General features: G+C 40.6%; 1 protein-coding gene and 1 long non-coding RNA gene across 4 annotated transcripts in view; one reads left to right on the top strand and one right to left on the bottom strand.

The window, feature by feature from the left end:
- The window catches only part of LOC118160543 (potassium voltage-gated channel subfamily KQT member 1-like), a 521,743-nt gene that overhangs the window by 396,982 nt on the left and 117,433 nt on the right, over positions 1–7,328 (top strand). The window lies entirely within an intron of this gene.
- LOC118179197 overlaps positions 3,255–7,328 on the bottom strand; it is an 8,236-nt gene continuing 4,162 nt past the window's right edge. The window contains exons 1-3 of one of the 3 annotated variants that reach the window (XR_004756395.1): positions 5,972–6,687; positions 4,996–5,123; positions 3,255–4,909 (exon numbers count right to left, since the gene is read on the bottom strand). This is a non-coding gene — a long non-coding RNA (uncharacterized LOC118179197). Of the gene's footprint in view, positions 5,124–5,971; positions 6,688–7,328 lie in introns of those variants that run through there. The other 2 variants (XR_004756396.1, XR_004756393.1) reach the window with 2 other exon arrangements.

The raw sequence follows: 7,328 nt of genomic DNA on the forward strand, positions 1-7,328 counted from the left end.
AAAAAAAAAAAAAAAAAAAAAAAAAAAAAAAAAAAAAGTTTCCATAACAGTGAAATCTTATATAGGGTATTCTTCATGGTATTCCATTCTGTGCCACTGTGTTTCTTCACAAAGGAAACAATAATTTTCACAATGAGGCATCCTCTTGTCTTTATCTACCGGGTAGCTATGCAGTTATTCAAATCAAAGCATAGACAGTGAGAGGAATAAAAGTAGACCAAGCAGACCTTTCATAATGCAATTATGGATAGAAGAATCTACATGGTGGAGATCCATTTCCCCATTTCCCTAAACTAACACCTATTCCTTGAGGAAAGTCCCTAGACCAGGCAGGAGCTGGTGGAGGAGCTGGATGTGCCAATGCAAGTGGGATGCTGGGCAATATCATGACCAAGTCACAGGATCCAGGAGATTTTCTGTCATAATACCGGCACTCATGCTGGGACTAAAACCAGGTGCCCCTCTCACTCCCCAGTTTTTACACTCCTCTCCTGATAAGCCTGAAAATTAAGTGATCAAGTGCTAGGTAGTAATCATATTTGAGAAATTATGAATGGTCTGAGTAATCCAGTGATGAGTGACTCCTTTTTGCTCAATGGAGTCACAGAAGAGAATGACAGTTATAAATTAACCTATTTGCGGCAAATATGTTTTTCATCTTGATTCCTTCTAGAGATAATAAGGAAAGGTAGTGGGTGTGGGGGGCACAGAATAAATAATTGATGGCAAATCATATTTGCAAGTAGCAAAGAGTAACAAAAAATCTCAGCTGATTATGTCAAAGATCCTGAAGAGAATGTTGATTGTGGATGATTTTGTGAAGGACTGGTTATTAGTGCCTTTCATGGTAAATTAAGACTGGGTTACTTGGCATTAGCTCTGTTTGAAGTTCAGATAAAAGATAAAGGTCCCTTTAAAAATAACAGAAGGAATTATTTTTCTTTTCATGTTCTGTTTTATTTTATCAAATTAATAATGCTCATGTACACCCTTGTCGCCCTGCGGCTATGATTCATATGTGTGTATATGCATAAATGAGAGATACAGGCTCTCAGAATTGAGCACAAAAATTAAAACAGGAAGGCAGATGGTAGTCTTTTATTCCATCTGTATTGCAGTTAATCAGCTACTCTTATCAGAACTGCTGCTTTGAGAATCAGTGATTCATATTTTTCTTTGCAAGCTAGAGACGCACAAGCTGCTTTTTGTGAAGGTTCTACTAGCTGACACATATGCAATACTTACCTATATGTAAGAAAAATGAAAAAAAAAAAAAAAAAGTGAAATTACTAAAAACACTCAAACATATTAGCCAGGTTTAACAGAAATACTTAGCCTAAAAATAGTCAAGTTTGGGGCTTTGATTTTGCTCTGTTTGAGCTATTGTAAGGGAAAACATCAGTAGTCACCTTGATTTAGGGAGTGAAGAACTGAATATCTTTTGCATGAATTAGGAAAGTCTCAAATTAAATGAAGCTGGGAGAAAAAAAAAAAAAAAAAAAAAAAAAAGAGAAAGAGAGGCACTTATGTATCCATTCTCACCAGTCTGGTAGCTTGCTACTAAAAGAAAAGAAGAAAAAGAAAAAAGAAAGGCTGTCAAAGGCTGTCAAGCTGGACACTGTCACAGAGGGTTTGTGGAGTTAATTTACCTATTTTGCATGCATGTATTTTAATAAGATTTAATGAGCTGCTGAAGAGTGCTTCTTTTTTTCGACTGATGGCAGTAAGGTGAAAACAAGCAGCTTTTTAGAATTTAACTGGCACTTTAAAAGTTAATATAGCTCCTATGAATCTGTGTTGGCAGCACCTGGAAGAAGCAGGTGGGAATTCCACTGAGATAAATAGCAAGCCAGGGACAGAGAAAAATAATAGGTTTTTATTTACAAGGTCTGTATATGACATTAGTCCTTCCTCTGGCAAAACCTCTTATGAAATCAGGAGAAGTCTTGTCTGTACTGAAAAGTAAAACATATACTACCGAAGAAAATCTGAATAAAATGTTTACAGTGTTTTAATGCAGAGAGTTTCTTAAGAATGGTATTCTTTTCATTTTGTAATGCAATTTCAAATTGCGACTGTGATAAATGAAAGACCACATAAGCCAACCGGTGACAAGAAGTATCCTTGTTCCTCAGCAATTGGAGCTCAATGGCTCCGGCTGCTGGGTAATGAGCTTTTCAGGATTGTATCAGTTCTCTAAATCATAGAGATCAAGAGAAAGAAAGCATGTGCACATGTCCAAATTAATCCCTGAAATATTCCCACCAATAACAATGGGAAATGCACACAGCTGTTTGCTGAGGGCAGAATTTTGGTTCCTTGCATGCAATCCAAAACCAGCATAAAGGTAGAAACTGTCCTGATTTCATATGTTCCTTCTCAAATTTTGCTTTGCACTGTGCTGCTTTTCTGGTTTGGCTGAGCTCCTCAAAGGGCAGCATCTGAAAGCAGTGACAGCAGGCAGTACTGGTTTTCAGTCCTAGGTTTTAACTCATCAAACCTAATACCAGCTGCAACATTTGGTACCTGGAAGACGTGTATGGGACAAGTAAGGTCTTTTGCCTCTGTCCTGCAGGTTGTTTCATAAATGTGGAAAAGGAAATGTGGCTGGCAATGTAGGTAAAATTTTGTATCCAGTGGGAGCTCCAAAGAGGTTTTGTACTGTGCAATATTTGCATTAATGATCTTGGTGTTGGAGGAGAACATGTTCTGTGAATTTGCAAATGACAATTTGGGAGGGATTGCAAGTGTTCTGAAGGATTGGAATTCAAATTGATCTTGACAAGTTACAGAAATTAGTTGAAAAAACAGGATGCATTTCAACAAAAAATGCCAGGAACTACATTTAGAAAGCAGTAATCAGCTGCAGGCATGGGAATGGGAATGTATTAAAAGGACAGCAATTCTGCAGAGAAAGGTTTGCAGGTGATATACTGGATCCAGGCTGAACATGAAGTCAGCAATATTGTGTTTTTCACTTCTTTCACTTTATTTTTTTCTAGCATTCTATAATTCTTAGATCAGGATTTGATTGTTGTTCTGGATATTGTAGTTTTCAGCATCTAGAGTTTTCAATATTAGAGAAAGCAGAGCAGGGCAGAGGGAATGATAAAGGTCTCAGAGAAATGGCCTACAAAATAATATGGACTCATCTTTGATAATTTAGTATGCAAAGGGAAGACTGAGGAAAAAGCATGACATCATAAGCACATAAATGACATGCAAAAGGAAAAAATAGCAGGATGCTCTGTTCTCCATTAACATGCTAGATAAGATAAACAAGAGCAAGTAATATGCAGCTAAAATAGTATTCACTTTGTAATAACAGAGAAAATGAAACCTTGGACTAGATTTCCTGGAGGGTTGTAGAGATCTTTAAGAATGGGCTTAATAAATATTTACCAGGAAGAAAAAGGAGGCAGCTGACCTGCCTTGGGCCAGGGATGAGCTAGGTAGCTTTCCAGCTCCCCAGTCCTGCCACAAGGTATGGCTGTGGCTCACTGCCCACTGCCAGCAACTTGGAGGGGCTGGTACAGAGTACAGCGCAGCTCCAGCACTTGCCTAGTGCTTTAAGAGCTGATAGGGATTTACTTGCCAGGCAAATGTGTCCAATCAGGCAGGTTGCAGCTGCCAGGACAGCAGACAGTCTAAAATGCCAGTAATGTAACCAAGAATTCAGCAAACTGCATCTGTAGAGTGAGGTGCCAGATCCAGATGTTGGTTAAAGCATTGCTCTGTCTTTCAGTCTGCTTTTTCTTTATCTTATTCCAGTTTTCTCTCTCTGTCTTTTATCCCTTAGGATAAATTAATTTAAAATTTGTTTTTAAACAAATAAGTATCAGTGGTGTGTGGTTTTCATAACACATCTCTTTGTGGTATGTCTTTGTCTGCACATCATGAATTCCAGTAGATAAGAAAACTGAATAAATACTTCATGTAAAAAAGTACCAGAGAAAAGAGCTAATTAGCTAGTTAATTTGATATAAGTTGTTCTGTGACCCATGAAAATATGTTAGTCATAATACCGTTCTTGATAAACTCCATCCAAATGCATTCAGACGTGCTGTCAAACTATGAAAGAGAAATGTGAAAAGCAAAGACAGGCATTCAAGGTAATGCTAAAAGAAAAGCCAGAAGAAAGGTTTTTGTTGTAAAGCTATCCCACAACATCTAACTCCATTCTCCAGAAAGCTGCTGACAGTACCATAGCCAAAGCAGGCAAGTAGCCTCACACAGTTATGAAAGTGGAGTGGTGTGATTTGTTCTGCAGAGGGTGGAGTAAGAACGAGGGCAAGGCTTGAGGTGTGGTTTTGAAATGGTGCACTTAAGGTCATGGACTGACTGGCTCCAGTCAGATTATTGCTCTTATGTCTGCAGACATGCCTCTTAATGGTATACCCTGCCTTTAGAAAGAGCACAAAGGAAAAACAGCCCATCTCCAGGATGATGCATGAGATTCAGCTACCCCTGGCCACCATAGAGGAGTCAGCATTTTGAAATAAAGTCAGAATATAATTCTTTATTGAGGTCACAGAAATGCGAACTTTTCCATAATTGAAAAGTGAAGAGTGGAAATGTGTTTTTAGAAGAAAGAAGGAGGTATGTAAAGGTTTCCTTAAGAACCTCTGTGTGAGTGTGCCTGCCTATTTGTATCCTCCCCTTCGTTTAGCAACCAGCAATGTCAGACCATTCACAATATTTCCATACTGGAAATCTCCTTTTAAGGCTGGGCAATCTGCCCTCTAACACCTGCAGCTCCTTCTTCCCTCATCCTGTGAAGTCAGTCTTCAAGGCAGAGCAGATGGTCACTCCCCTGGAAAGCTTCCTCTGGAGAGAGAAGAATTTCTGGTAGATCACCTTTCTGTGGTATCCCTGTGGAGTACAAACCTGCTCCTGTCACAAGATGCTCCTGGGGAAGCAAAATATCTTAAACAAACAACAGTGTCCCATATCTGAACATGAACAAAATAAGCCACCATCATCTCTCTTTATTACCTCAAGCAGAGACCGTCTTCACAGTGGGAGCCTTGTCCATGCTCCTTTTCATCTTTTCAGAAGCTTATCTCTGGCTCCTGCAGAGTTGGGGTCAGTTTCTTAGTTTTTCCTCTACAGCTTGGCAGGTCCTGTAAGTGTAGTGGGCTGATTGCAACCACAAGATTCCTTTAACCTTCTTGACTACTGAATGGTAGGTGTTGTGCCCTTCCTCTCCCCACCCCCACCAACACCCTCAATATCATTTGCATGAAGAATGGTCTTTTACTGATCATTTTAAAGTAATTTGAGTAAGTTGGTATTTCTTCAGATTGTAATGGATTAGAGTTCCTGCTTCTGTTGTCAGAGTGACAGATGGAGTAACATCACATGCCAATAATAAACATAATTTCTGGAAGTCATTCACTTTAAAATGTTTGTTTGCACATGCATGTACACACAGGAATTACTTTTAGACTTTTGGACTGGAGTTTTTCTTGCTTATTTCAGTAGAAAGGTAAAAATTGTTGAGGAAAAATTTTGAGCAGATAGAGTAGGAATGAAATCCTCAAATTCTTTTTCTGTGATGCCTACTAGAGTTTTGTTTTCTGTATGGTTATTTTTCTCAGTCTGCTTGTAGGTTCAGTGTCTCTATAAAGCAAACAGTGTTGAAAACAAAGTTGGACATATTAAGAGGAATAGAACTGATTCTCACTGTAAGGAAAAAAAAAAAAAAAAAAAAAGGAAAAAAAAATCACTTTTAAAAATTATCATTTGCTTTTCAGGCATTTGGTGCACCTGTTCAGTATGTAGTGGAACTGCCTGGATGTTCAATAGCAAGCCAGGCCAGATTCATGTGTCTGGCTCCTGCTTCATGCATGCAGGTGTACAAAGCCATACTTTTTTGCACCTGTGCTGCACAGTGCCTCCTCCTCTTTCCCTCCCCTTGGCCTGGTGCCATGGGTGTAGCTGCTCTGCTTTGCTGTCTTGCTTCTCCTACCCCACTGCTAGATGCTGGCATCCCCAGGCAGTCAGCACTGTAGTCATCCTCAGCAGCTGACTCACCCAGCAGAGCCTCGCTCACACAACAGATTGGGGTCCTGCCTTGCAGGGTGGGGACCAAGACAACTCTGAGCTGTGGCTGGGGTGAGGGCAGGGAAATAAAATCTCAACAGAGGAGGTACTGTGGAGTTGTGGCAGCTGAACTACACCCAATAGGAGGCAAAGTTTCCCAGAGGCAGAGGGTGCAGCATGTGGAAAGATGAGACCAGTGCTCTGGCTCCAAGTTGCATTGAAGTTGCATCCCTGGAAGAACCTCCTGCTCTTTTGGGGGGGTGCTTGGCAGCTCTAAATCCAGTCTGAATCTGCTCATGGTGGGTGCTACTGAAATCACCTCAAATTTGGGATTCAGACTTGCCAGGGACACAAAACTGCTGTTTGTAACAAATTTTAGAACAATTCTAGGCTGAGATTTTTTTTCAATACTTCATAAAACACCAAACAGCATTTTTCACCAAAGATATACCTCAGGCTCCTTGACATATTCTGACTCTTAAGAGCAAGTGCAGTAACCTGCAAATGGCTGTAGTCTGTGCCTTGGCTATGCCACATATTTTGTTTTCATTTGAATTTCCTCTACTCCTGTATTCCATCTCCTACAATTTCAATTTCACCCTTTTGAGCACATGAAAAAAAAAAAAAAAAAAAAAAAAAAACTACAACCTGTGGGAAAGGAATTCGCAGGTGGCTTTGCCCTGCTTCCCATGTCCTTGTATTAGAGATAATGAGGAAACAAGCTAGAGACAAGTGCATGGAGAAGCTAGACCAATTATAAGTTGTTATCGGCGCATGCTGTAGTTAGTTGCCTATATATACTCTGTGAGAACCTGCAATAATGGAGGACGATTATACTCGCATCGAGGTTGCATCATTACTCGGGTCCGTTTCCCTTTCCAACAACATCTGGTAGCAGAAGATGGTTACGCTCCAGACAGTCCAGCGCGACTAAGTCTCTGAGACTGCGGTAAGCAGCTAGAGGAGGAGGGACTGGGAAAATAAACGGCTGAGAGGGTGCCGCTTGGCAGACATGGGTCAGGGTCACTCCCTACCTCTCAGGGGAAGCACAGCCATGGAACTGGAGGCTGCTGCATTGTTGCTCGCTGGAATACTCTCTAAGAGAGGTATCGAGACAACGGGAAGATAAACGACTGAGAGGGTGCTGCTTGGCAGACACGGGTCAGGGTCGCTCCCTACCTCTCAGGGGAAGCACAGCCATGGAAGTGGAGGCTGGTGCATTGTTGCTCGCTGGAATCCTCTCTAAGAGAGGTAGCGAGACAACGGGAAAGAAACTGATCAAA

The sequence above is a fragment of the Oxyura jamaicensis genome, chromosome 1 (assembly GCF_011077185.1).
Source record: "Oxyura jamaicensis isolate SHBP4307 breed ruddy duck chromosome 1, BPBGC_Ojam_1.0, whole genome shotgun sequence".
Lineage (NCBI taxonomy): Eukaryota > Metazoa > Chordata > Aves > Anseriformes > Anatidae > Oxyura > Oxyura jamaicensis.